This window comes from Piliocolobus tephrosceles, unplaced genomic scaffold (genome assembly GCF_002776525.5).
Source record: "Piliocolobus tephrosceles isolate RC106 unplaced genomic scaffold, ASM277652v3 unscaffolded_20, whole genome shotgun sequence".
Taxonomy (NCBI): Eukaryota; Metazoa; Chordata; class Mammalia; order Primates; family Cercopithecidae; genus Piliocolobus; species Piliocolobus tephrosceles.
In genome coordinates this window covers 2,866,515-2,894,323 of record NW_022302087.1, presented here as the reverse complement: position 1 = coordinate 2,894,323, position 27,809 = coordinate 2,866,515, and the positions used below count along the sequence as shown (strand labels likewise).

Below are 27,809 nucleotides of genomic sequence, written 5' to 3'. Positions count from 1 at the left end.
TCATTGAGTTAAGATAGTTATTTCCAGCTCTCTCAAACCATCTGTTGAATAGCAACTTACATGTTTTTCTTTATATTTACACATGCATCCTTCTTCTTAAACAATTGCTACCTTAAAGGTCATCACAATTCTTGTTATTAAACACCTAATGTGTGCAAGTGAAACAGAGCAAAAAGAGATGATTATACTTGGTTTTCAAATATTAAATCTTATAGCCTTTGTCTGCGATTGGAAATGGAAAAAAATGAGTATTGAATTTTAGGTCTGGTGATTAACAGGGTAATGAGAAGAAGGAACCAGAAAAATCGAAAGAATGTGTATGCAGCCTGTTTTAACTGAGTTTTCCCAAGCAGAGCCTGAAATAAGTCTTTCATGCAAGTACTTTTTTTTAATTCAGAGAAAATGTCCTTTAATATAACCCTTTCAAATTGTTTCCTTCATTTTTAACTTTTATTTTAGGTTCAGGAGTACATGTGCAGGATTGTTTTATTGGTAAACTCGTGTCATGGGGGTTTGTTGTACAGATTATCTCATCACCCAGGTATTAAGCGTAGTACCCCATAGTTATTTTTTCTGTTCCTCTCCCTCCTCCACCCTCCACTCTCAAGTAGACCCCAGTGTCTGTTGTTCCCTTCTTTGTGTTCATGAGTTCTCATCATTTAGCTCTCACTTGTGAGTGAGAACATGTGGTATTTGGTTTTCCGTTCCTAAGTAAATTTGCTTAGGATAATAGCCTCCAACTCCATCCAAGTTCCTGCAAAAGACATTATCTCGTTCCTTTTCAATAGCTGCATAGTATTCCATGATGTATATATACCACATTTTCTTTATCCAAGCTATCATTGATAGGCATTTGGGTTGATTCCAAATCTTTGCTATTATGAATAGTGCTGCAATGTATATTTGTATGCCTGTGTCTTTATGGTAGAATGAGTTATATTCCTCTGTATGTATCCAGTAATGGGATTGCTGGGTCAAATGGTAGTTCTGTTTATGGCTCTTTGAGGACTCCTCCCCAACTCATTCTATGAGGCCAGCATTATCCTGGTACTAAAACCAGGCAGAGACACAACAACAACAACAACAAAAAGGAAACTTCAGGTGAATATCCTTGATGAATATTGATGCAAAAATCCTCCACAAAATACTTACAAACCAAATCCAGCAGCACATCAAAAAGTTAATCCACCATGATCAAGGAGGTTTCATCCCCAGGATGCAAGGTTGGCTCAACATACAAAAATCAATTAATGTGATTTATCACATCAACAGAACTAAAGAAAAAAAACACATGATTTTCTCAGCAGATGTATAAAAGGCTTTCCGTAAAATTAAACATCCCACATCCCTTCATGTTAAAAACTCACAATAAACTAGGTGTTGAAGGAAAATATCTCAAAATAATAAGAGCCATTTATGACAAACCCACAGGCACATTATACTGCATGAGCAAGGGCTGGAAGCATTCCTCTTAAAAACTGGCACCAGACAAGTATGCCCTCTCTCACCACTCCTATTCAACATGGTATTGAAGTCCTAGCCAGAGCAATTAGGCAAGAGAGAGAAACAAAGGGCATCCAAATAGGAGAAGAGGAAGTCAAACTATCTGTTTGCAGATAACATTATTCTATATCTAGAAAGCCCCATTGTCTCAGTCCAAAACCTCCTTCAGCTGATAAACAACTTCAGCAAAGTTTCAAGATACGAAATTAATGTACAAAAGTCACTAACATTCCTATACACCAACAACAGCCAAGCTGAGAGCCAAATCAGGAAGGCAATCCCATTTGCAATTGCCACAAAAAGAATAAAATATCCAAGAATACAGCTAATCAGGGAAGTGAAAGATCTCTACAATGAGAGATACAAAACACTGCTCAAAGAAATCAAAGACACAAACAAAAGGAAAAACATCTCACGCTCATGGATAGAAAGAATCAATATCATTAAAATGGTCATACTTCCCAAAGCAATTTACAGATTCAGTGCTGCTTCTATCAAACTACCAGTGACATTCTTCAGAGAACTAGAAAAAACTATTTTAAAATTCATATGGAACCACAAAACAGCCTGTATACCCAAGGCCATCCTATGCGAAAAGAACAAAGCTGGAGGCATCACATTACCTGACTTCAAATTATACTACAAGGCTACAGTAACCAAAACAACGTGGTACTGGTACAAAAACAGACACATAGACAGGTGGAACAGAATAGAGAGCCCAGAAATAAGGCCACACACCTATGATCTTCAAAAAGCTGACAAAAACAAGCAATGGGGAAAACACTCCCTATTCAATAAATTGTGCTAGGATAATTGGCTAGTCATATGCAGAAGCTTGAAACTGGGCCCCTTCCTTACACTATATACAAAAATCAACTCAAGATGGATTAAAGACTTAAATGTAAAACCCAAAACTATAAAAACCTTGGAAGACAACCTAGGCAATGCCATCCTGCCATAGGAATGGGCAAGGTTTCATGACAAACACACCAGAAACAATTGCAACAAAAGCAAAAATTGACAAGCAGGATCTAATTAAACTTAAGAGCTTCTGTACAGCAAAAGAGACTATCAACAGAGTAAACAACTGCAGAATAGGAGAAAATATTTTCTAACTATGAATCTGACAAAGGTCTAATATCCACCATCTATAAGGAACTTAAATTTGCAAGAGAAAAGCAGGTACTTTATTTTGGGAAGCCAATCCAGGGAACAGGGGAGGGGCACTTGAGAAGAGTAAAACAGGAAGGAGGGAGAGCTAATACAAGAGTGTGCTGTTCAGCTACCTATGCCTATGGGTAACTGGGGCTTAGTCTTGGTGGGGATGCTTTAAGGAACCACATAGAAGACCCTTCAGGATTATCAGCCAGAGAAAAACAGGGGAGCAGCCTGACCTCCACGGGCTAAAATTAACACTGGAGGGCTTATATTTTCTCTGTTTTAGGAGTCTCACTAGAAAGCAGAGAATCCCTGGGATAACAAGCAAGACAGATGCATAGTACAGCTGGGATGTACTATGCATGGTAAAGTGCTGGTAAAGGCACCTGTGTAGAGCCTGTTGCCTCAACAATGTCCAGGACAAAAAGGTGAGCTGAGGGATGTGAGAGGGGTATGGCAGGTGTTTAATGTAATGCCCAACTTTGACACTTATTCACTAGGTGTATCATTTGTTCACTCTTAGCACCTGTTTCCTCATCCTAAATGAGGCAGGAGGATCACTTACCCTGGCTGTTTCCCAGAATGATCACTAAGAGAGTTGTAAAAGCACTTTGAAGCAATTTAAAAGCTAACTCACTGCAAAACTGAGAGTGGTTGATGCTATTGTAGACCTGGGACATGAAACAATACCAGGAAAACAGAAAACTAAGAGTAGGTCACAGAGAGCATCTAGAAGGCCTCAGGAAGCCCCTGCACTGATATGGCAATTCTGTAGTTATATTAACTAGGGAAAAATATCAACACAGATGCCAAAGAAAGTAGAGTTTATTTGGGAAAAAAAGAATTGCAATTCAAGTACACTGAATTAGGGCAACACTAAATAGTGTCCTTTCAGGCAAGCTCAGGTTTTTAATAGGAGATTTCTTCAAAAAGTTGTTTTGGGGGGCAATTCATTGGCTGCACAGAAATCCTACATTGCAGAGCTGTTCTGAATTGGTAGTTAATTAGGGCACTCCCAGCTGAGGGATGTTGAAGGCTAGTGGATTCTGACTTAAGGTGTTATCCAAGTCTGTTGGTACCTTCTGTGGCTTAACATTTAGCAGGTATGAGTGCAGTCCTCTCTTGATCTTCCAATTCCAGTTTAATGCCTAGGCCTAAATTACTTTATTTCCTTTCACAGCAACAATGGACCAGGAAGGCATGACATGCACAAATGATGACAGGCACCACACTTAGCAACTTGGAAAATGAATATGTGAGTTTAACGCCTGAAGTTTTTTAACAATTGAAATACTAGAGTTTTTGCTGGAAATAAATATTGATTGAACTGATTCAGTAAATGCCTAATATATGAGGACCGTAATTCCTAATCTCCCTGTCAGACCAAATTAAGATCTACATTTTAGCCATGTCTGTCCACCTCTCTGCTTTAAAGTTTAAATTCACTTTCTTCCACAGTATTTTGACAATTGAAAGACTCCAGTTGGATTACTAATTTCAGCCCTATTTGATCTGAGGATGCAATCGGTAGCTACTCTCACATCCTCAAGTTACATGACAGTTATACTTTTTATTTCCTCAGAACATTTGCCAATTTAATAAACGTTCAATCCCAATATTAAATTCTCCCCTGAGCCTTAGCGCAGGTACATGTGCATAGATAGAATCAGGGTTAACAATATTCCATATGCCATTTCTTCTCCCAGTCACTTGAAGACATCGTGGAAGCACTTTGCAGAGGAGAACCAAAAGTGGTCTTGAAATGGTAACAGATCTCAAAGCCTAACAGCTGAACTGAGAGCCCTGGGGCTTTCAACCCAGTTTCCAGTGGGCAGCAGAAGGCTCACTATGGATGGCTCTGAGTAGAGAAGAAGGAAGTCAAGGAAGAGATGGGGAAGAGGAGGGGAAGAGTTCCCCAAATGTACCTTGCCCTCCCTCTCCCCTGAGTGTCCATGTGCAGGAGGTTAACGTTGATGTGGTGAGTAATGCAAGCAGTGGCCCTACAGGTTCCCCTAATACAGGGTCCTAATGGTTAATCCTACTTCCTTTCAGGTACTCCTTCCTGAAATGACGAATATGTTGCAAGGGAAAGGCTTTGTAACCTAAAACTGTTGATCTAGTCTTCAACGATGGCATACACGTTATAGTCACTTTCTCTGTGACATAAATTTCAGAGAAATTGTTCTTTCCTTTCTCAGCCATTGATATTATTTTAAACCATGATTCTATTTTTACCTTCAGTTTGAACAATCTCTGCATAACAAGCATCTTTGCAGATACATGGCATTTCTTCCTAAAACTTCAAAAATCTTCAAAAAATATGTAATTCTTCTATTTTCAAATTCCATGAGAGTCTGCTCTCCCTATGTGTACGCTTTAGGAGCTCTGCTATTTCCCTAAACTAATATTACAGTGGTGTGATGTACCATTAATTACATGACCATGGAGATTCAGAGGTGAAAGCAGGGATTGCCTGCATCTTTTAAGTCCCATTTGGATTTTGATTTCATTTCATAAGAGATCTTATTAATGATAAAAGTTGGCAGGGGTGACTTTGGGAATTCTAGGAAGAGCCCTGGGGCTTTCAACCCAGTTTCCAGTGGGCAGCTGAAGGCTCACTATGGATGACTCTGAGTGGAGAAGGAGGAAGTCAAGGAAGAGATGGGGAAGAGGAGGGGAAGAGTTCCCCAAATGTACCTTGTCCTCTCCCCTGAGTGTCCATGTGTGGCAGGAGGTTAACGTTGATGTGGTGAGTAATGCCCAAAGGCTCTAAAGCTAGACAGGGCTCTATGATTATATGATCAGGGGATTTGTGTGCTACGCCAAGGCTTGGATGGCATCCTTTGTTCCAGACAGAAGGGTCCTGTTTATTGTGCTCCTAAGGTACTTTTTTGTTCACTTTATAACTTTTGCTCCCATGCACTCAACAGATATTGACCAGCTACTATGTGCTAGTAAGTAAGTGGTAGTTGTTTGGGATACAACAGTGAGTAAAGCATGACTCCTAGCATCTGTTGTATGTGCATGCATGCCATGCATGTGACACTGAGGGAGAGCAAGATTAAGTGATATGACAGCATAGAGACTGGGCACCACCTAACCCTCCATGTGGAATTCAGAGAGGTCTTTATTTCTCTGATGCTGAGTTTAAGCTTGGGTGTTCCAGCGACCAGAACTGTAATGGGAATTGTAGGTGCAGATGAACTTTGTGTAGGGTTGTGGTTCTTTCCCACAGAACTATCGGCACCCAGTGCAACCAGTTACACAACTTTCTTTACAACTCTGCAGCAAGCTAGACAGGTCACAGGCAGTCCCAACTCAGGAGGTTGCCTGCATCATGTTGATGGTGAAGCTGACACCATAGCATGGAAATCAGAGTCCACTGCTCCTACAGATCAATGCTTAGCTGTTTCAATATATTATCTGAAACTGCATCTTTTAATTCCTGGACTTTTCAGATCTGTACTGACTCAGATCTGGGTGGGGCTTAGTTTGAAGGAGGGAGTCCTTGGTGATGACGTGATTTCCTTGGTCTGTCATAGGTAACTAATCAAACGTACCTTAGACTTTACTTTCTGAGAAACTCAGAGTTGAATTCAATGTTTATTCTTATGGACTACTTAGCATTTGACTAGACGGTGTGAATTTCCAAGTAAGGTAAGGATTTCTTTCTAAGTTGTTTTTACCTAGAACTTAAAAGTGGGCATGAATAAATCATATATGGGTGGTTTTTATTTTCCTGTTAGGAAAAAATTAGTGACTGATCTTTTAAATTGACTTAGTGCATATACTATGTATTGTGCATATGCACAAACAAATATTTAGTAAAAGGTTGTCTTGAAGGGACATGCTGATATATTTCAAATAAAAGACCTTAGCAAAAATGAGGAAAATGCCTAACATTCTGGTAAGACAGTGAAGGAGGAATGAGCAATGTTTGTTTTGAAAATTGTCTGAGAACTTTAAACAAATCTCTGAGGGTATATTCTTACTTGTAATTGTTCATCTAATTACACTACAGAGGCTTATTAGCTGCTCCAAGATGCACTGCTTTCCATTCTGTGGTGGAAACAAAAGGACCATAGTGGTGGTTTTCTAGCAGAAGAATTGTGATCTTTGAATTCTAATACAAGAAACTTAGAAGTCTCTTAGTTATTTCCACTGTCTCAAGGGAGAATCATTAAGTTTATGTCATTTTCAATGCCTAAAACAAGATTCAAAAAGTTAAGATTCAATTCTCACTGGGTTTCTATTATTTGGGACTTTGGACAATAGAAAAAAGTATGAACAGGTAATTTAGGTTTTTTTGGTGTTACTGGTACCTGACAAAACAAACTTGAGCTTCCCTATTTCCTAGAAACTTGGAGGAAATAATTTCTGTCTGGAATGGCAAATTGGTGTCATATTCCATTTATACGCATATTTTAATCAAAAGATGTAATAACATGTAGTGGTCAAGATCATAGTCTCTGGAGTCAAGTAATCCTTGGTGCGTTTACCTGCTTCATCATTTTAACCAGTTATATATTTTTCTCAGAGCCAGTTTCCTAATCTGTAAAATGGGGGTAGACTAGGATTGCTGTGAAGATTAAATGAAATTTATCAAAGTGTTTAGCAAAGTGCCTGGTATGTAGAAAGTGATTAATAAATATTATTTCAGAATATAGATGTAAAAGTCAAATAATTTCCTATATAATCATATTGAGTAGCCTGAAAGTTTGGTGGCTCTTCAATAAATCTGTGAATGAAGGCTTTGCCTACTTTTGGCGTGTGGCCCACCAGCATGTTCTATCAGTTGGCCTGAGCTGAGAAAGAAACCAACTCCTGTGTTGAGTTTTCCTCCAGGTGCTTAAGATAGACCATACCTGAATATTTTGATCATTAACCAGTGATCCTGGGTGGCTCCTCCTTGCTCTGGTCAGTAACCGGTGTAGGTCACGTAGTAAGGCACTAAACAAAGTGTTTTTCCTCCTGAGGTTGTCATGTCAACTCTAAATTCCCAGAGACTTGCCTAGGAGTAGAGAGTTTGTTCTGAGTTCCATAACCAGCATCCTCTTTGAGGCTTTGAATGTCTAACTGACTTCTGACTGCAGGCATGCAAACTTTTCCCCTGCCTAGTAGGAATGAATACGCCTTTTCCAAGCATCTACATAGCAGCCACCCAGGGACTATCTGAGAGCCAGTTGCTTCCTGACTTAATTTCTGGGAAGAGCAATTGCCTACTCAAGACAAATTCCTTCCTCCTTATTCTTCTGTCAGATGAGATTAGCTATTAGGTATTCCCTCCCTAGGACTCTGACCTGACTCTCATAGAAAAGAAAATGAGGATCCAAGTTCATTCCATTTAACTGGGGCTATAAACATATGCCACCAGAAAAATTCTGCTATTCTGGCTTACTATAACTTTAGGTTCTCCTTTCTAACACAATACTATCTTTATAAAATGTACACACCTTTCCTTGATATTCAGTTGTGGTGTTTATGTGTTCAAGATCCTTCTAATTTAGCCCCAACTAAAGTTCCCAGTATGTATTTGCAGGCCTCTTGTACTGCACCATCTTCAGTAAAATGTGTATTTCTCTTTCTTCAGCATAGGCTTCACCCTTAGAAGCTCGCTTTTCTCTGGATATTCATTTCCAGCAGGTCTCGGAGATAATGTACTGTATTGCGTCTTTTTCTGTTGGAGACTAGAATGCAGTTAGCAGGTGCAGCTTCTTATAACTGCAGATTCAGATATTTTTCTCTCCGTAAAAACTGTTAAATGTCCCCTTAGAGGCTCATTTTAAAATTGAGTAAGGAATGGGGGCTTGTTTTTCCTTAGTCCTTGATCTTGGAATCTTATAGTCTGACATTGCACATTGCTCCTTACCATTTAGAGTTCAAACCACTAATTCCCAAGTGATAAGAGATGAAGATACAAACCAGAGATAGGCAAATGTACATTTGCAGCTTCCTTGCTTTAATACTTCTGTTTCAGGTGGGATGTCTTCTCCATGGCTATCCAAGTCTGTCCTAGACACCACCTTTGAAAAATGAGATCCTTTCTATCTAATTTAACCTAGATTAGAGGCATCACTGAGAACACCTTCTGAAGGTAAAAACCTTTTGCCTTTTCTTTGTGTCTCATACTCTATATTCCTTAACTGCAATCACTACAATGTCCTGTCAGTTACACAAAATTAATGTTACTATAACTGACTTTGATAATATTTCTATTTACAAATTGACAAATTATATTCCTAATCTAATTACATTCATGCAAAGCTAGTAGCTCTGTAGTTTTATCAACTTGGCAACAAGGAAAATAAACTTAATTTTTAAAAACAGGCTCAAAAAGTTAAGTCACTTTTGTAAAAGACCTAGAAAAATATATATATATAAAATCATATAACTATTATAATGCATAAATATATAAATATGTTATATAAATATACTACATATTTACCATAGATAATAAGTGAAAAGGGTGAAATTGGTGGAGTCAGAGCTTAGAAATCTTGTTAGTCTGGTTGGAGGAGAGAAAGGAGAGGAGTAGTCAGATTATGAAGAATTCCATCGGGATAGTATGTTTTGAGTTTGCAAGTTCAGCAGTGGAGCAGAAAGTTCTGGGTGATAAGTGCAGGAATCCTGGAAATGCTAGACTGAGTGGAGTAGAAGTAACTAGTTTTGGAGTTCTTGACTTTTTCTTCCTAGAGTTTTAGATTTGCTGGTAAGAATTTAGTAGATAGGAGGAAGGGGCATAGAAAAGCTCAGATGACCCGAGTGATAAGCATTTCTTAAATATTTCAGACCCATAAAGGTACAAATAATGCTCTAACCCAACCATATATGCCCCATCCAGCTTAAATACCATTGACACTCCCTAGGTACCCTTTCGTGTAGGAGCAAGGGTCACTCTGGAATACACGTCGATTCTCACAGTGAGATACAGAATCCCTAAAGATACAGAAGCAATGGCTTGGAAAGAGCACAGTTGGATGAAGAGATTGCCAGCTTTATTTTCAGATTCCAGTGTGGCGAGAAGATGGCAAAATGAGCAACTCTTCTTAAGAAAAAGGAGATGGGGAAACGGTTCTTTGGGGTAATTGAGTTCCCACTGAGGCGGGAAAGCAGCAGGAATCTGAGCAGGCTGTGGGTAACGGGAAGTTTATTGGGTAATGACGTTTTCAGAGTCCACAGGGAAGAGGTTTGAAAGGACCAATAGAAGGGGAAGGCTGGGTGGGTCGAGGGGAAGCAGCACAGAACCTGGGAGAGACAGTGTGTGAGAAGATGAGTAAGCAAGCGTCCTGTTCACAGCATGAAGTACCAGCTTTTGCAGAGACAGGAGGCAGGGTGGGAAGAAACAGCCCAGGGAATTCAAGGACAACCTGCCACAGCCTTTCACTGCATGCCTTTGTTTCATAGAAAGGATTTCACCACAAGGAGTTGATGAGTCAAAGATTCAGGTGCAAGTGATTTGTTAAAATAGTGCTCTTAGAAGAAACCAGTTAGTGGTAGGGAAAGCCAGAGTGATGAGTAGGTTAGGAATATAAACCAGGTGAGTCAATAATAGGAAAAACATGGTTTGCTGGGGCTTCCAGGAAATAAGCTTCTCTCCTTAACAAGAAGTGCTGGTGAAGCTCCAGTTCTTTTCATCTGAGTTTAGCGGTGTGTGATGTCAGGCCTGAAACATCTATAGCCACTTCGTTACCACGAGGGAAGCAAGGTTGTGTATAAGGTAAACCCACAGGACGCAAAGCAGAGACGTGAGGCCTGGTGACATATGTCCTGGATAGACCTGGCCAGAGGCTCCCAGAAGCCTCAGTTATGTTTCTCAGAAGATTCCCTTTGTTCCAGGATGTTGCTCTTATTGCTTGTAACAGAAATCTAAATTCCCACTTTATTTTAATAATGCTGTCATATTTATCTAAATGTGCTTTAATCTTGGAATTCAGAGTAATCAAAAAATGACTAATGACATCAAATATTTACGTTTAGCTTCTAACACAGCTGAAATATTTCATAGCAGTACAATGAAATGAGAGAATTTCCTTTCACACTGGAAAGGAAGGAATTATACATGCACAAATATCTCTTCTAATTTATGTCTTCTGATCTTGGAGTTAGTCTCCTTAAAATTTGAGTGTGAGGAGACCTATGCCCTCCAAACCAATTTTCCCCATTGAATTTAGCTTTTTATTTATATATGCAAAACAACGTATCCTAAGTGTGCTTTGTAGATTACGTTTCTAATTCTTGTTCATTCTTGTGCTTTTAGTGTTGCATGCTCTGACATAGTTCTGCAAGCTGTCTTTGAAAAGCTTTTTACCTCTTCCTTTTTACTGCTCTTTTGTCTTCCCTGTGAATTCGAGACGTAACCGCAGAAATAGATGACTGAATACTAAGTATGTATAGGTTCTATTTTCCCACTTTTATTTACTTTTCTGAGGATTCCAAACACATTTGTTGTTTTTGAGGCATTTGCTTTCTTCTAGAGTTACCTTCTTGCAGTCTTTTTTGTTAAGGTAACTCCTATTCAATTCTTACCCCTTATTTTTTTCACCACCACAATTTTCCTCCCCTGCCCCCAATTATTTCAATTGTCCTTGTCTCTTATATTCCTGTTTTCTTCCCTAGGCTACTTTGAGAGACTACCTTGTTTCTCTTTCCCTTTTGGAATTTGAGGGTGGCCCATGGTAGTTTTAATCTGTTTGGCAAATTCTTGTAATCTTTTCTCCTAAGGATTCTACTCCTTTCTCCCTCAACTCAAGCAGCCTCCAGGTCATCTTGCCTCCTCCTTTCTTCTTGGAACCAAGCAGCACATTTTAGTTTTCACTTCTTCCTGCTCGCTACCTTGACTCTTCTATTGTTTCTCTCCTGCTTGTAAGTTGGTTTCATCTGAGTGACTCGTATTTACCAAGTATTGCCTATGAGCTCAGTGGTTTGTGTGCTGCCTGTACAATATAAAAGGTAATCCACATAACTGAGCTGAGGTATTGGGTTGGTATTCTCATTTTAGAAGAAAGTTGAGATGTGCTAGAGTTGAGGAAATAAGACAAGTAACAATCTAGATTTGATTTCTGTGTTGCTATTTATATTCACTATCTAATTCATACAAGAAGGTACACTTGTGAATTACATAGATGTGATTTTTGTAGTAGGGAAATGAATATTAACATGAAGGTTAAACAGTCTGACTTTAAAATGGTATATAAATGAGTTTGAAAGAGAAAATATCTGATTTCATTTTCTGTTTTGTTGTAGTAGGAGGGTTAGTCATTCGATAACAGGTCTGAAATAACATAATACCTGGAAACCATAATTACTGGAACTTGTGAATATTTTACCATCCAGGGTTCAACCTCCTACCCCTTATTCTCCTGACAGTATGCTGAGACAGATACTTTATTGACTAACATCTCTCTCCACATTTTCCCCTGCTAATTGTGCTTTGATTGGTTCAAATTCCACGTGGTGATTCCTTGATTCTGACAATCCAAGACATTCAGCTGTCTTCAAGTCAAGTAATTGACTTTTTTGAATTAGTTTTCATTTCATTTCAGTTTTCAGTTCATCCAACCCCAATTCAAGTTGGAAACACATCCTTAGTATTTCCTTGCTACCTGGGCTTTAGCAAATGCTACTTTACTCTCCTTCCAGCTACTCAGGAGGCTGAGGCAGGGGAATGGCTTGAACCCGGGAGGCAGAGGTTGCAGTGAGCCTTTTCCTAGTTTTATTGTTGGAGGCCTAACTCATGGGAGAGATTATGCAATACAGTTCTGAAGTCAAGGGGGAAGAGGTAGGAAGGGAGAGGAGAAAAGAAGTCCCTTGAGGGCATTTACTAAAAATGCCTCCTGGTGCTGCCTTTTCTGTTCTGGGCTGGCTCTCTCCTTGAAAACAGCACATACTAACAGCAAATAAAAAAATCCTGGAATCAGTATGCTGTGTTGTCTTTTGTGGGAAAGTCAAAGCATCTTCTTTTTCTTTTCCACCCGTGTCCCACCTCTTTGTTGCTTGTTTAGGCAAAAAAGTAAAATATTTCTTCTCCTTATTTGGCATTCAACTGCTTAATTCAGTTATGTCTTGGTTCTGAGTTTTCTGTATCAACTTTTCCTAGAACGTGGAAACTTTAGATCAACAGATTCAATCCTGTCTTCATTTTAGAAAAGTTTTCTTACATTTTATTTATGTATCAACTCCTTGATTTGATGAGTTCTTGACTTCGGGGGCCCATATCAATTATCCTAATACTGTGCCATTGATGTGCTATAATGTAACCTCATCTAATTGCATTCAATTTATGTTCTATAGCTCAACCTCATCTAGTGCATTCATCTCTTTAAGCTGAATTCATCAAGATATCACAAATCTTCCTCTACTTCGGCTTTCAGTGATATCACTTCTGTACTTTGCTAGCTCTACGTTCTTATTAGTTATCTCTAGAAATTTTAGTCCATATTTTGTTTCCTCATGTCTACAATCCTCTTCTCATCCATTATTTTGTTTAGCTTCTTTTTGAGTACTTGTTTTGTTGTGTACATATCCTGGGCATTAATTTCTAATATAAAACATATAATTATTGTGTATATGTTTTCTAGAGGGTATAGACCTAATATAAGTGAAGGTTTCCTTTCTGCTCTTTGAACTGTTTTATTCCAGGTTGGGCTTTATTTTATTTTTTGGCCATTTGCATGCCATTCCTGTACCCCACCTCTTTTGGACTATAGTGTATATTATGTAGCATGTCATTTTATTATTTTGCTCAATCAGTAGCCAGGTAATCAAACCAGTTCTGACACAGTAGGTGCGTGATGGGCTCTTGATTTTTTTTTCTCATTTTGTCTGAGACCTATAATCCATTATTGCAACCACCATTGCCACTATCTCACAGCAGGTGACTCTGATGGCTGGGTCTGTTGTGTTCTCTCATTTGCTTAGGCTGAGTTATTGGCAGAGGTGGAAATAAACTTTTTGTTAGATAATCGAACTGACTCTCATTTTTGGACCTACTGAATATCACATTCCAGTGTTTACAGCATTTAGTTGGGGGCGTGTATACGCGTGTGTAGTGTTCTAAAGGGGAACGCACTGGGATTTTGAGTGACTTCTCCCTGTTCAATGTATCATTGTATAAGCTATGCTCCCATTGTCATGTCAATGCCATTGCTGATGTTCCCATTTGTTTCCTACTACTCCCCAGTCAAGAAAGAAAGAAGAAAGATTTCTCTCCAAATTTAGGCATTGTATTAGTTTCCTCAGGCTCCTTTAACAAACTACCACAAATATGGTGGCTTAAATTAAGAAAAACATATCCTCCCATAGTTCTGAAGGCTAGAAGTCCCAAATCAAGGTGTTGGCAGGCCCACACTTCTAAAGATTCTAGGGGAGAATCCTTCCTTGCCTCTGCCAACTTCTGGCGACTCCTGGTGTTCCTTGCCTTATGTCAATATAATTTCAGTCTCTGCCGCCATCTATGTGTCTTTTCCTACCTCTCATAGGACTTAGGACACAGCCTAATCCAGTATGATTTCATCTCAGTCTTTACCTTAATTACATCTACAAAGAGCTTAGGTGGATATGAAATTTTGAAGAACAACTAGTCAATCCGGTACAAATACATTAGAGCTTTCAGGGCTTCAGCAACACATCACAGATTTACTGTGTCTGAGAGTGGGCCTCACCTTCCTACTAACGGCCTGTTCTGCGGATCCCTAATCTCTCTAGATTTGGTAAATTGTTCCTTCAGCCCAGGATGATAGGGTACTTGTCCATGTTACTAGTCTTGGGAGTACAGCATCATTCTTGTTAGTTTCACTTAACCCTGCCTACAGCTGTATAAATAATCACATTAGTCAACTATTCATGATTGCCACAATATGTTGTCATATTTGCTGCCTGAGTAGGATTACTGGTTGATTTTGCATCCTTGCCTTATAATGGATGTTAAAGGGACTATTTCTAATATTTCCCCAGTGAAGATTCTGTTTTTATAGGGTTTTTCAGACATATTCTTTGTCACATTAAAGCCTTTTACTCATCAATGATGATGAGTAAATTTACAAAATGAGGAATTTACAATAACTTTGTACATTATCTATTTTTTCTAGATGTATTCAGATGATTGGTTTTTCAACTCTAATCTGCTTTATATGCTTTTAACCTGGGTTTTCTAGAAAACAGTGCCTGAAGCAAGGATTAAAATGCTTATGCTTTATTTGGGAGGTAAAAACTCAGGGCTGTGAGAGAGAAGGAAAATGGAAGCAAGGCAAGGGAAGATGGGCAGCTTTGTAAAGGGACAGATTACCATGCTGGCTACTGCTTGGTCATAGCATTCATCAGTGTGAAGGACTTTTCTGAATGGGAAGATAGAAAACTGTGCCTCAAAGTCCTCCATGGGAGGAAAGAAGATGGGGGATTGATCTGCCCAGATCTAGTCACTCCTGCTGGTTAAAATTTACCTCACAGGAAATAAACAGCTCCATATATCCCAATGTCATCATCTAGTCCCTTTAATAGCAGCTCAGGGTGCTAAGTCCCATGCCCTGCTGTACAGAGTTCCATTCCATTCCAGAAGTATCAGGAGGGACCAGACACTCCAGGTATGTGCCTGGTTGGCTCAGCTCTGGGTGGTGGCCAAGGAGGAAGGCTTGGCCCTCTCAGGGCAAATGACTCAACAGAGCCTCACAGTGACAGTTAAGGTCAGTGACACATTTGAGCCAAGGGAATCTGAGGCACACAAGACTTCGGTCTGATACATGTGATAAATCACATTTATAAATTTTCTAATGCTAAATATTCTTTGGATTCCTGGAGAAAACCCAACTTGGTCACTGACAGCCATGAAAATGTGGGCTCACATCTCCTGCTGCGGGCAGTGTGGGCCGTTGCAGCTCTAGGTGCTGCTCTCTGGATCATCCACCACTTTTGTGTCATGGCCATGACTGATCTCAGCTGATGCTCCACCGATGATTCATTCCCTCAGCGATTGAGCACAGTGGCAAGGCTAACAAGGGACTCCTCTAACGGATGGCTTTGGTGCAAGGGCTCCCCACTCATCTGACAAAACTTTCTTAGAACTGCGGCAAGCCTGATGTTCCTTTCACTCCATTTCCGCCCTTCCTCTCTCCTTTAACATCACAGTTGGAAAGTTCTCCTGACTTCTGCTTTCCCCCTCTATCCTTCACAGGAGTTTTCCTCACTATTATCCCTCGAACATCGTGTCCCATCTTGGTGTCTGCTTCTTGGAGGACACGATCAGCACAGTGATAATACGTTATCTGTTTTAATATTGTTAGATTTGGTTTACGACATTTTGTCCAGATTTTCATATCTCTTTTCCTGAGTGAAATAGATTATCTTCTGTCCTCATTGTCTGGGTTTAAATAATAATACTGTCCTTGAAGTTTGGTAGAATGTGTCTGGAAAACCATGTGGGCCCGCTCGAGTTCTCCCTCTCTCCCCCTCTGTGTGTGTGTGTGAGGGTTTTAAACCGCTGTCCAATTTCTTTAATAATTATAGAACTCTTTAAGATTTATATTTTGTGTTTATCTCAGTTAAGGAAAGATTCTTAGAAAACTGTTTTTAAATCTACTGGCAGAATGTTTCTGATAATATTATCTTTTCACGTCTCTGCTTTCTCTGTAATCATACTACATTTTCTCACTTAATTTTGCCAGAAGTTTGTCTATTGTCAATTTGTAGTCTTGCTAATCAATTTTTGACTTTAACTTTTTCCATTGTATATACATAAATTTTTTCTATTTTATTCCACTATTATATTTTCCTGCTACTTTTATGAATTTTTTCTTTCTTTTTTGGAGACAGAGTCTTGCTCTGTCACCTCGACTGGAGTGCAATGGCGTGATCTCAGCTCACTATAACCTCCACCTCCCGGGTTCAAGCAATTCTCCTGCCTCAGCCTCCCAAGTATGTGGGATTACAGGTGCCCACCACCATGCCCAGTTAACTTTTGTGTTTTTAGTAAAGACGGGGTTTCACCATGTTGGTCAGGCTGGTCTTGAACTCCTGACCTCAGGTGATCCGCCTGCCTCAGCCTCCCAAAGTGCTGGGATTAAAGGCGTGAGCCACCATGCCCAGCCCTTTCGAACAATTTTTTTCTAACTTAGATTTTATACTTATTTAATATATGCTTACCTTTATTCTTTTTTAATACAAATGTTTGACTAAATTCTCCTTAAGACTGCTTTTATTGAATTCTACCTCTTTGCATACATTGTGCTTTTTCATTTGGTTCTGAGTAATAAACCATTTTTATTTTAGAATAATTTTAGAGTTACAGAAAAGCTGTGAAGGTATTATAAGAGTTCTTGTTGGCTGTGCGTGGTGGGTCACACCTGTAATCCTAGTACTTTGGGAGGCCGAGGCGGGTGGATCATGAGGTCAGGGGTTCAAGACCAGCCTGACCAACATGGTGAAACCCCATCTCTACTAAAAATACAAAAATTAGCTGGGCATGGTGGCAGGCACCTGTAATCCCAGCTACTCAGGAGGCTGAGGCAGAAGAATCCCTTGAAACCGGAAGGTGGAGGTCGCAGTCAGCCACGATCATGCCACTGCACTTCAGCCTGGGCAATACGAGCGAAACTCTGTCTCAAATACAGAAAAAGAGTTCTTGTTAACTTTTGCCCAGCTTCCCCTATGTTAACATCTTATATATATGGTTCATTTGTCAAAACTTAAGAAATTAGCATGGTACAATACTACTAACTAAACTACAGATTCTATTTGAAGGTCACCAGCTTTTCCAGTAACTTCCTTTTTCTATTTCAGGATCCAATCCAGAATACCACAATGCATTTAGTAGGTCTTTTATTTTTTTATTTTCAATTTTAATTTTTGTGGGTACATAACAGTTATATATATGTATGAGATACATGAAATGTTTTAATACATGCATGCAGTGTAAAATAAGCACATCATGGAGAATGGGGTATCCATCCTATTAAGCATTTGTCCTTTGAATTACAAATAATTCAATTACACTGTCTAAATTATTTTAAAATTTACAATTATGTTACTGACTATAGTCACTCTGTTGTGCTATCACATAATAGGTCTTGTTCATTCTAACTATTTTTTGTACCCATTAACCATCCCCACCTTCCCCACAACCACTACCTTTCCCAGCCTCTGGTAACAACCCTTCTACTCTCTAGGCCCATGAGTTTAATGGTTTTGATTTTTAGATCCCACAAATGAATGAGAACATGTGATGTGTGTCTTTCTGTGCCTGGCTTATTTCACTTAACATAATAATCTCCAGCTCCATCCATGTCATTGCAACTAATTGGATCTCATTCTTTTTTATGGCTGAATAGTACTCCACTGTGTATACGTACATTTTCTTTTATCCATTTATCTGTTGATGGACACTTATGTTGCTTCCAAATCTTAGCTATTATAAACAGTGCTGTAACAAACATAGGAGGGCAAATATCTCTTTGATATACTGATTTCCTTCCTCTTGGGTATATACCCAGCAGTGGGATTGCTGGGTCATACAGTAGTTCAATTTTTATTTTTTTTAGGAACCTCCAAACTTTTCTTATAGTGGTGTACTAATTTAGATTCCCACCAACAAGGTATGAGGGTTCCCTTTTCTCCACATCCTTGCCAGCATTTGTTATTGCCTGTCTTTTGGATAGAAGCCATTTTAATGGGGATGAGATGATATCTCATTATAATTTTGATTTGCATTTCTCTGATCAGAGATGTTGAGCACCTTTTCATATGCCTGTTTGCCATTTGTACATCTTCTGAGATAGGTCTATTCAAATCTTTTGCCCATTTTTAAAAATTGGATTATTAGATTTTTTCCTATAAAGTTGTTTGAGCTCCTTATAGAGTCTGGTGATGAATCCCTTGTCAGAGGGGTAGTTTGCAAATATTTTCTCCCATTCTGTGCGTTGTCTCTTCACTTTGTTGATTGTTTCTTTTGCTATGCAGAAGCTTTTTTAACTTGATGTGATCCCATTTGTCCATTTTTGCTTTGGTTGCCTGTGCTTGTGGGGTATTACTCAAGAAATTTTTCCCCAGACCAATGTCCTGGAGAATTTCCCCAGTGTTTCTTGTAGTCATTTCATTGTTTGAGGTCTTAGATTTAAGTCTTCAATCCACTTTTATTTGGTTTTTGTATATGGCAAGAGATAGGGTTCTAGTTTCAGTCTTCTGCATATGGATATCCAGTTTTGCAAGCACCATATATTGAAGAGACTATCTTTTCCCCAGTGACTATTCTTGGTACCTTTGTTGAAAATGAATATACTGTACATGTGTAGATTCGTTTCTGGGTTCTCTATTCTGTTCCACTGGTCTATGTGTCTGTTTTTATGCAAGTACCATACAGTTTTGACTATTATAGCTCTGTAGCATAATTTGAAATCAGGTAATGTGATTCCTCCAGTTTTGTTCTTTTTGCTTAGGATAGCTTTGGTACCAGTTAGGCCTTCTTAGTCTTCTCCAAACTGCAAGTTTCTCCTTTTTTGTGACCTTGACAGTTTTGAGGTATAATGGTCAGGTAATTTGTAGACTGTCTTCAATTTGACTTTGTCTTATGTTTTTCTCATTATTAGACTGGGGTTGTGGGTTTTGTGGCAGAGTACTACACAGGTGTAGTGCCATTATCACGTGTAGGGATACATAATGGCAACTTGACTTACTGATAATGTTAATCTCAATCACATGGTTAAATTAATGTCTGTCAGGGTTTTCCATTATAAAATTACTATTTTTTCACCCATTCTCTGGTTGTTGGAACTGAATGACTAAATCCAGCCCACACTCAAGGGGAGGGGGATTAAGTTGCGCCACCTCTTGGAGGCAGGTAGTATGTGTATATATATTATTTGAAATTATTTGGTGTGGAAAAAAGGTATGCATTCAACCATTAATGCACATTAGTGGATTATTTATAATACATGGATTTTTATTCTTTGGGTTATAATCCAATATTATAATTTATTTTGCTGCTTAAAGTTTCTAGCTTTCGTCATTACGGGCTCTTTGAAGTTGATGCCTGTGTCCTTTTGACATAACCCTACTTTTTAAAAATTAGCACTTTCTTTCTTTCTCCTCTTCATGACTCCTCAAATTTGTATTCTTATACCGCTTATATTTATTCTAGATCAGAGAAAAAATATTTTTCCAGAGAGAAATTTTAGGCTAAATTAATAAAAGATGTTATGTTAGTCCCAGTTTTGATATTTATAGCAAAAATAAGTCTTACATGAATAAAAAGCAATTATACATTTCACATATTACCTTCAGGGGAAAAATACCCAAAGAATTCAAAATTCATCAAAAATATCTGTTAATATGTTTGTGTTATTTTCATCCATCATATTCTGTAGAGGTTAATGACATATTGTTCCCCTCTTATTGGAAAAAGTCAGCTGGTTTAATTGTTATTTTTTTTTTGAAATTTCTTGGCAAGTCAGAGTAATTCATTTGGATTATCAAGAGAAATGTTCATAGTATAATGATCTGAATTCTGATTCTCACAAGTCATTAATCACTGAAAATGAACTGCATCCCACATCCACATTGGCAGTGAGAATAAATTTGCTTGTTTGTTATGATTATGGATTTGATTTCTCATCTCAGCTCTTATAGAATTGGATGCTCTTCTGGTGCATCTCAAGGCTGATTTGAAAGCTTGAGAGACCATTAAGAATTGGATTTGGGGAAGATGTGAGTACTTGCTATACTATATTTTACTCTATGTGTATAAATTCCTTGAACAGAAAATTTTTAATACAACATTTAAAAGACATATTCAGTCATCATCTTTAGCACAAATGAAGTTTTGGCAAATGTATGCAGATATTCCTACACAAAAATACTATTTTTTGCATAAGCTTTTATCATTCACCAAAATGCACTATAAATCTGGTAGAGGGTTATAACTTATAGACCCTCTATGTTGTTTTAAAGAAATACAGAATTAAGAACATTTACAGAAATCTGTTGTTTCTCACTTTACCAAGTGTAAATAGGGGAATGTGTCTGTATGTAGCATAGGTACTTAGGTATTAGAAATTGTTCTACTCATAACAAACTTACGGTCTTTTTTCAGCAGTGTGATTTGCAAGTTGTAGAGAACAATGCCTGCGAAGCTTGTCTTTCTGTGTTTTCTAATAAGCCTGTAATCATTTTGTTAAGCCCCTTGGGATGGCCTTTGTCTAAACTGCCTCTTGAGTAATCCCAAGTACTGGCACAACTTGACAAATAATAATTAAAGATACATGTAAATATGCCAACTAAATTTGGACCTATGTTTAATGCTTACTATATTTAGTGCACAGTGAAATATTTAAAGTGATGGCTAACATTTTGAAAACATTGTGTAATATCAAGCATTAGGTATTATTTACCCAGATATAAGAAGGAGAACATGGAAATTTAAGTGAGAAGAGCATCCTGGTAAATCAGCCTGTGCCAAAATTATGGATGAAATGAGCTGGATTCTTGATACTATCTTCAAAAATCCTCCAACTTTTCTAGAGTGAAGCTCTAGAAAAAGCTTATCCCTTTTCCTAGATTTAAGGTTGGGTATTGGGCACGAGAAAGAGTGTAGCTTTCAAGGTTGGTCTTTTCCATAGTTGAGAACTAGAAACTGAGCTAGAGAAACCACACATGGTATGTACACATTTGATTGCAGTAACTAGGGCCTGACATAGATTTGATTACTTCTATTTTAATCTAAAGAGATGTCTATGTCCCCAAACTAGTCTACTCTACATAATAGCAGAGAAAATGGACAAAACACAGCTGTTTCGGTAAGCATATCACTCACTTGGTATGAACAGAAGTGTGCAGATGTACTGTAGCGGTGTGTCAGTGCCTGCTTATCAGTTCTTGTTCTCTTTTCTGCCACATTGCAAGAAACCACATTTCCCAGACTGCCTTTCCCTCTGGCTTCTGTGTATGTTCGGCCAATGGCAGGCACAGGCAGAAAACGGGAGGGCTGGAGGAGAGGGGAGGGAAGAAGCCACGTTCCTCCCACTCACCATTCTCACTTCCTGAGGTGTCCTGGCAGAGGCTGCCTCTCTTCTGCATCCTCTTAGTGGCTCTAAATCCCCCCAGACAATACTGACTGCCAACAGTACCTTCTTCTGTTGTCCCTCCAGCCTTGTGGGTTGTAGCAGCTTCTTTGTTACTGCTAATTTCTGGATTGCTTCACTCACCCCTATTGCTTCCCAGCCATCACCCACATGGCCAAGTTTCTGTAAGATAATAAATTTCTTCTTTATCAAAAACCTGTGGTGTTTCTGCTCCCTGGCTGGACCTTGTAGACTACTAGCTATGTCAAGGGACGGGGATCAGTATGAACAGTAGGACCTGTTGATGTCCTGCCCAGATCCCCTTTTCTAGGCAGGTGCACCCAAACTCCAGCTGCTGTGAGTGCTGGCTGCTAATGACTTTTGTATGCACTCTTTTCCAGAGACTTACCTTTGCCCAGAGATGCCTGGGAAGCTATGATGTTTCCCCGGGGGTGGCCCATGCCTAGTGACAGACTGATTTGAGGACAAGCTGGCCCCTTGCGGCAAGGGTGAGCAAATCTGTGGTGTCACTCAGGTTCCAGTGTTCCTCATGCTATGAGATAGAGATCAGACCTCAGCCAAGCTCATTTTTTGCTTGGCATCTTCCCTTTCTCTGTCCTACTTCCTTGATTCCTTACAGTTTTCTCCTGAAAGCTCACCCTCAGTAATTCCACTGCATGATAATCACCATTTCTGGCTCTGCCTCAAGGGAACCTGAACTAAGAGTATATTTTACAGAGGGAATGGAGAAAATCTGTTTAATCTGGTGAGATGGGGAAATGGAGGTTGTGAACACAGCTTCAATATAGTGATGACGAAACTAAAAAAAAACGTAACAGCTGAACATTCTTGAGGAACGAACAGTTGTGGGAGGACTCAACGTTTTGAAATTAAGGCGAAAAGTGGTGCCTTACCAAAATTAAGGTCTAGAGAGGCTAGTTTTCATGGCAAAAGGATGATACTGTACTTCTGACCAGTGTAATGTGGCATTCTGAGAGTTTTCAAGAGTATCAATACCTGTGGGGTAGTTAGAAATGCAAGTCTGTTCTAAGACTAGAAATATACATTCTGTGAGATAATTATATAAAGATTTTTCTCGGGCTTGAGTCATGCACGATTCTTTATTTTGGAAAAAGGCTGATGTGGGCAGTCTTGTGATACCCACGGGCAGGACTACTGTGATTCAGGGGGAGTGAAACCAGCAATGAGGGAAGGTCAACACGGATGTGTTATTGATTGGATCCTGACCATTGGGAACTATGCTCAATCCTGGGGGATTTTCTGGAGAACATTAGGAAATGTGTTTCAGAACCATTCAACAAGGGCAAGGAGTGGAAGCATTCATTCACCCTCTCCAGAGCCCCCACGGATGTTACCTCCTCTGTTTCTGGGTTGTGTGTGCATGTGTTGTGGGGGTGCTGAGAGGATTCCTGTGGCGCTCTCGATCTCCGCTTCAGAGCTCTTTGGGCAGTGATGCAGCATCAAGGCAAAGTGCCACTGACTGCCCCTGTAGCTGCCTGGTTAAAACCTTCACAGAACTGACTGCTACAGTGTGGCTGGAGTAAGAGGTGGACCAAGTAGGTTGAAGTCCTACTTTACAACAGGTGTCCTGTATGGACCCTACCTGTAGTTATACCCATGGGGTAGTGAGAAGACTGGATCTGGAGTAAGGTCTGACTCTTTGCCACATAGACATTAACCTCTGTGACCTTGGGCAAGTCAGTCCTAACTTACCAGTGTGGAAATCGAAGCCAAGAGTGTTCAGGAACTGAACTCTGAGCATATGTCTTTCAGGGTTATGATGACTTCATCAGAGCCCCTCCTTTTTATCTCCAGACCCCAACTAAATCCTTCTTAATTTAAAATGCACAATTTAATTATCTTTAGGGACTACAGTCAATTCAGAGAGGAGGTATGACTTTCTCTTCTGAGTTCCATCATTCCTAGCATTAACTCTAGTACACACCGTGATGCTGCATAATTGTATATACCTTTACTTCTGCTATGTGGAGTTCAGATTGATTTCTTTTTTATCTTTGTGCACACGAACACTAGCAAACTGGCAATCTGTTGTACTAAGAGTTGTGCCTATGAATACTTGATACAGAGAAAGAGGTCAAAGGAGAAAGAGATGGAGGAGATTGGGGGAACAACTGTAGCACTGCATTCCATATTCTTGTGAGCGCCTACTCTTGTCAGCAGGAGCAAAGCAAATCCATGATCCTATACTGTCTCTTAAAAAAAAAAAAAAAAAAAAAACTTTTCCTACTCCTACATCCTTAGGCTGACCTTTTTTCTATTTTGTGGATTGCTGCCCTTTTTGAATCTGTCCTTGAAGTTGTCGAAATTAATTGCTTCCCAATGTTTAAATAGGATAAGAATCTTGTTGGGCAGCTGGAAGGTTGGCAGGGATGGGGAGGGGTTTTCCTGACCCCAGATGCCTCAGGGATGGGCCTGGCCACACCACGGCTCTTCTCTCCATGTCACCTGCAACCTCCCCGGTCAAAAGGACAGCTGAAAAGACAGGGGAGGGTGAGGAGAGGGTGGTAGGATGTGAACAAATATTTGTGTACCTGTTATAGAGCCAGACATTTTACTTCATCGGTTGATGTGAGGATGAAATACATTATTTTTATCCACTGCCACCTTGAACCTCCATTTCACGAGGGAGGAAACAGTTGAAAGATGATTATATTATGAGTCATCTCATTTGTAAATTTTGGAGCCATAAGTCAAAGCCAAGCCTGGCTCCAGAGCCCACGCTCTCGCTGCTTCCTGCTAAAACACCCACTGAGTTGACCTCGAGGCTCAGGTGTCACCACTGTGGAAGAAGCCTGCCACTCTGAATTGGGATTTTTTTCCCCTACTTATCTGACTAGAAAGTTTGCTGTGCCTACTAAGCAAGATATCAAGCTCTGGGCCAAAACTTCTTTTCAGCTCTTAGGAAGAACAAACACCCTTATTTTCCCAGATGGGTGGCAAATGGTGCTTTTGTACCCACGTTAAACATTTTATCAGAGGTTCTATTCTCACCCTGTGAAATTAAATTCAAGAGGGCTCAGCAAGTGTGTGCCAGGGGTGCATTCTCTTGCCTCTCTGCCCTTAGAAAAGCCTTGAGTTCAGAGCTGAGCCCTGGGTGCTCCATAAAAGTGCTGTACCTGCTGATTGAGCCCTGCAGCTTTGCAGACAAGAACTTCAGCTATCAGAGAATCCTCAGATATGACCAAGATGGTTCCCATTCCATAGAATGGGGAATACAGTCTCTTATAGCCTAATGTCCAGGGTCCATGTCAGTGTAATTTCTCAGAGCAATTACCCTATCATTGCAGGTAATATATGTCTTAAAGGAGTCATTAAGCCAATTAGGATATATTGCCTTCCGTATATTTTGTGCTAAGTCCTCTTTATTAGAAAATAATCAGAATTTGAAGCTTGATTGATGCTTGGCCCAGTTTTAAGTATTATTTACCAAACTAGAGATAGCTACTCTAATCCATTTAGGATGTTAAGAGCAGACCTATAGAAGCCTCATGGGAGAATAGAGTCGTGATGCTTGTTCAAAATCTTTGGAAAGCACCCCAGCTGGCAGCTGGCTTTTCTTGGTATTTTAAAAGGGCATATAATAAGCATAAATAGAAGTATATGTGGTGGTTTTCTTATGGTTGTTTGTTTTTAAACTAGAATGCTATACCTTGCGTTTTCTTTTATCTTGATTTTTCAAACATCTACCTCCTTCACAAGCCTGATCTATTTGTGTGGTTTATATGTGCTGGATGTTTATTTGGGTAATCTAAGGTAGCAGAAGAGGAATATATTTAGTCATCTAACCTTTACAATAAGGAACATTTGAAATGTCAGCATTTTATTTCAGGAGCAGGTGAGCTATTGCATTATAAGGCTTTTATTTATTTATTTACACCCTACATCTTTCAAAATTTGAAACAGCTTATGACAAACAGTAAAAAAAAAAAAAAAGAAAAAGAAAAAGAAAAAAAAAAAAGATGAAAGAGGAAAGAGTAAATATTCCAGCCAGAAAAGTCAACATAGTTGCTATGATAAGGTATAATCCTGTGTCTAAGATTCTTGGAAACAGGGCAAGGTGAGAAACAAATTATAAAATATTTAATATTCAGAAAGAAAGGAAAAAGTTCCTCTGGTTAAAAACAAGTACTAAGGTGGCCAGATACTGGGTCAGGTGCCAGAGGCAAAACTACATAGGCATGAATGCTATTCTCATGAAGCTCACAGTCTAGTAGGCATGATAAATATTAAATCTATCGATATATAACTAATTATGCTTTGCTTTTGTATCATTTATGGAAAAGTAACAGTTCCTAAATTTGCTTAAATGTCTCTGGCTTAGAATCCTTCCTTGACTCCCCAGTCAGAGACCTGAAAGATTAAAAGGCATCACCCAGGTGCAGAGACTAAGAGAAGTGATGGGGTAGGCTGGAGAACCTGCAGACAACTGGTGTACCTCAGAAGAGTGTGGCCCAGAGGATGCTAGAAAGGCAGACAGTGACAGCTAGGTCAACCACATCCCAATGCACTGATTAAGCTTTACTTTATCAAAGGAAAAATGTGGATTTAGGTAAACATCTTTTATTTCTCCAGAAACATTGACTTTTATTTTGAAATTACTATGCTTACTAAATTGCACACTTTAGGCCCTATTTTTTTTTTTTTTTTTTCCAAATAAAACTTGGCAACCCTATGTCAGTTCCCGAAAACTGTTTTCTTTAGGAATTTAACTGGTCCATGAAATCCAAAAAGCTGTGAACATTGGTCCACTAAGACCCTCAACAAATATGGCTGAAGAGATAGGAGGACAGAAAAAGTTTAGAGGTGAAGCATGACTTAGTGACAGGATTTCTTCAGGAGACTAAGTTAATGTCTTCTAAGCACAAAAATCATGGCTGTCATGGACAGTTATCAAGATTGAACAGTGTACTAGGCTCATGGGGTAAATAGAAATTGCAATCCAGTCCTGGTTCCTCTCACCAAATCATGTACCATGGTAGGAGGCAGGGTCTACCTGAAAGAAGGCGAGTCTTTTGTCTTTATAGGAAGACACTGTGGCCAGTGACAGCACATACTCTTCCTGTGATCCAGCTTAACCCAAGGATAGAGCTTAACGAGTCTGTGGAAGTGGATATACAGTGTGCAACTAGGATCTCTGTGACATTTCCAACCAGGATTTTTTAAAGTATACACATATTCTTCATCATCCTCTAGCAGTGTGGTCTAAAGTTCCAGCTGTTGCTGATTAATGATGGATATATAGGCTTTATAAATTAAGCAGGCAAGTGGAGGAGTGAACAGCAGTGAGGGAAGAAGGGAATATCTAGATGTCCCAGCCCTTGAGGTTGGTACTTTATTATTTTACATAGGCAGGATGTAAGTTTATTAATAGAATCCTGATTAATCAAATCTGTAAGAGGGTGAGGTAGCCTAGGATAGTAGGGAAATTACTTCTTTTTTTTTTTTTTTTGAGATGAAGTCTCACTATGTCGCCCAGCTTGGAGTGCAGTGGTGCAGTCTCGGCTCACCGCAACCTCCACCTCCTAGGTTCAAGTGATTCTCCTGCCTTAGTCCCCGAGTAGCTGGGATTACAGGTGCGCGCCACCATGGCTGGCTAATTTTTGTATTTTTAGTAGTGACAAGGTTTCACCGTGTTGGTCAGGCTGACCTCGAACTCCTGACCTTGTGATCTGCCCACCTCAGTTTCCCAAAGTGCTGGAATTATAGGCGTGAGCCACCGTGCCCGGCCCGGGAGATTACTTATTAAAGAAAATACTGTTGGGTGTGGTGGCTAACACCTGTAATCCCAACACCTTGGGAGACTGAGGTGGGTGGATCACCTGAGGTCGGGAATTCGAGACCAGCCTGACCAACATGGAGAAACCCCATCTGTACTAAAAATACACAATTAGTCGGGTGTGGTGGCATATGCCTGTAATCCCAGCTACTCGGGAGGCTGAGGCAGAGAATCACTTGAACCAAGGAGGCCAAGCTTGCGGTGAGCTGAGATCATGCCACTGCACTCCAGCCTGGGTGACAGAGTGAGACTTTGTCTCAAAAAAAAAAAAAAAAAAAAAAAAAAAAATC

At 39.5% G+C, this 27,809-nt stretch overlaps 1 protein-coding gene across 1 annotated transcript in view; it reads left to right on the top strand.

Annotated features, from left to right (window-relative positions):
• The first annotated feature begins 2,949 nt into the window (after positions 1-2,949).
• Positions 2,950-27,809, top strand: part of LOC111542997 (HERV-H LTR-associating protein 2) — a 78,571-nt gene continuing 53,711 nt past the window's right edge. Inside the window, exons 1-3 of the mRNA XM_023212699.2 lie at positions 2,950-3,089; positions 3,842-3,916; positions 4,368-4,639. The gene's annotated coding sequence lies outside the window, so the exon portion shown is untranslated. The remainder of the gene's footprint in view (positions 3,090-3,841; positions 3,917-4,367; positions 4,640-27,809) is intronic.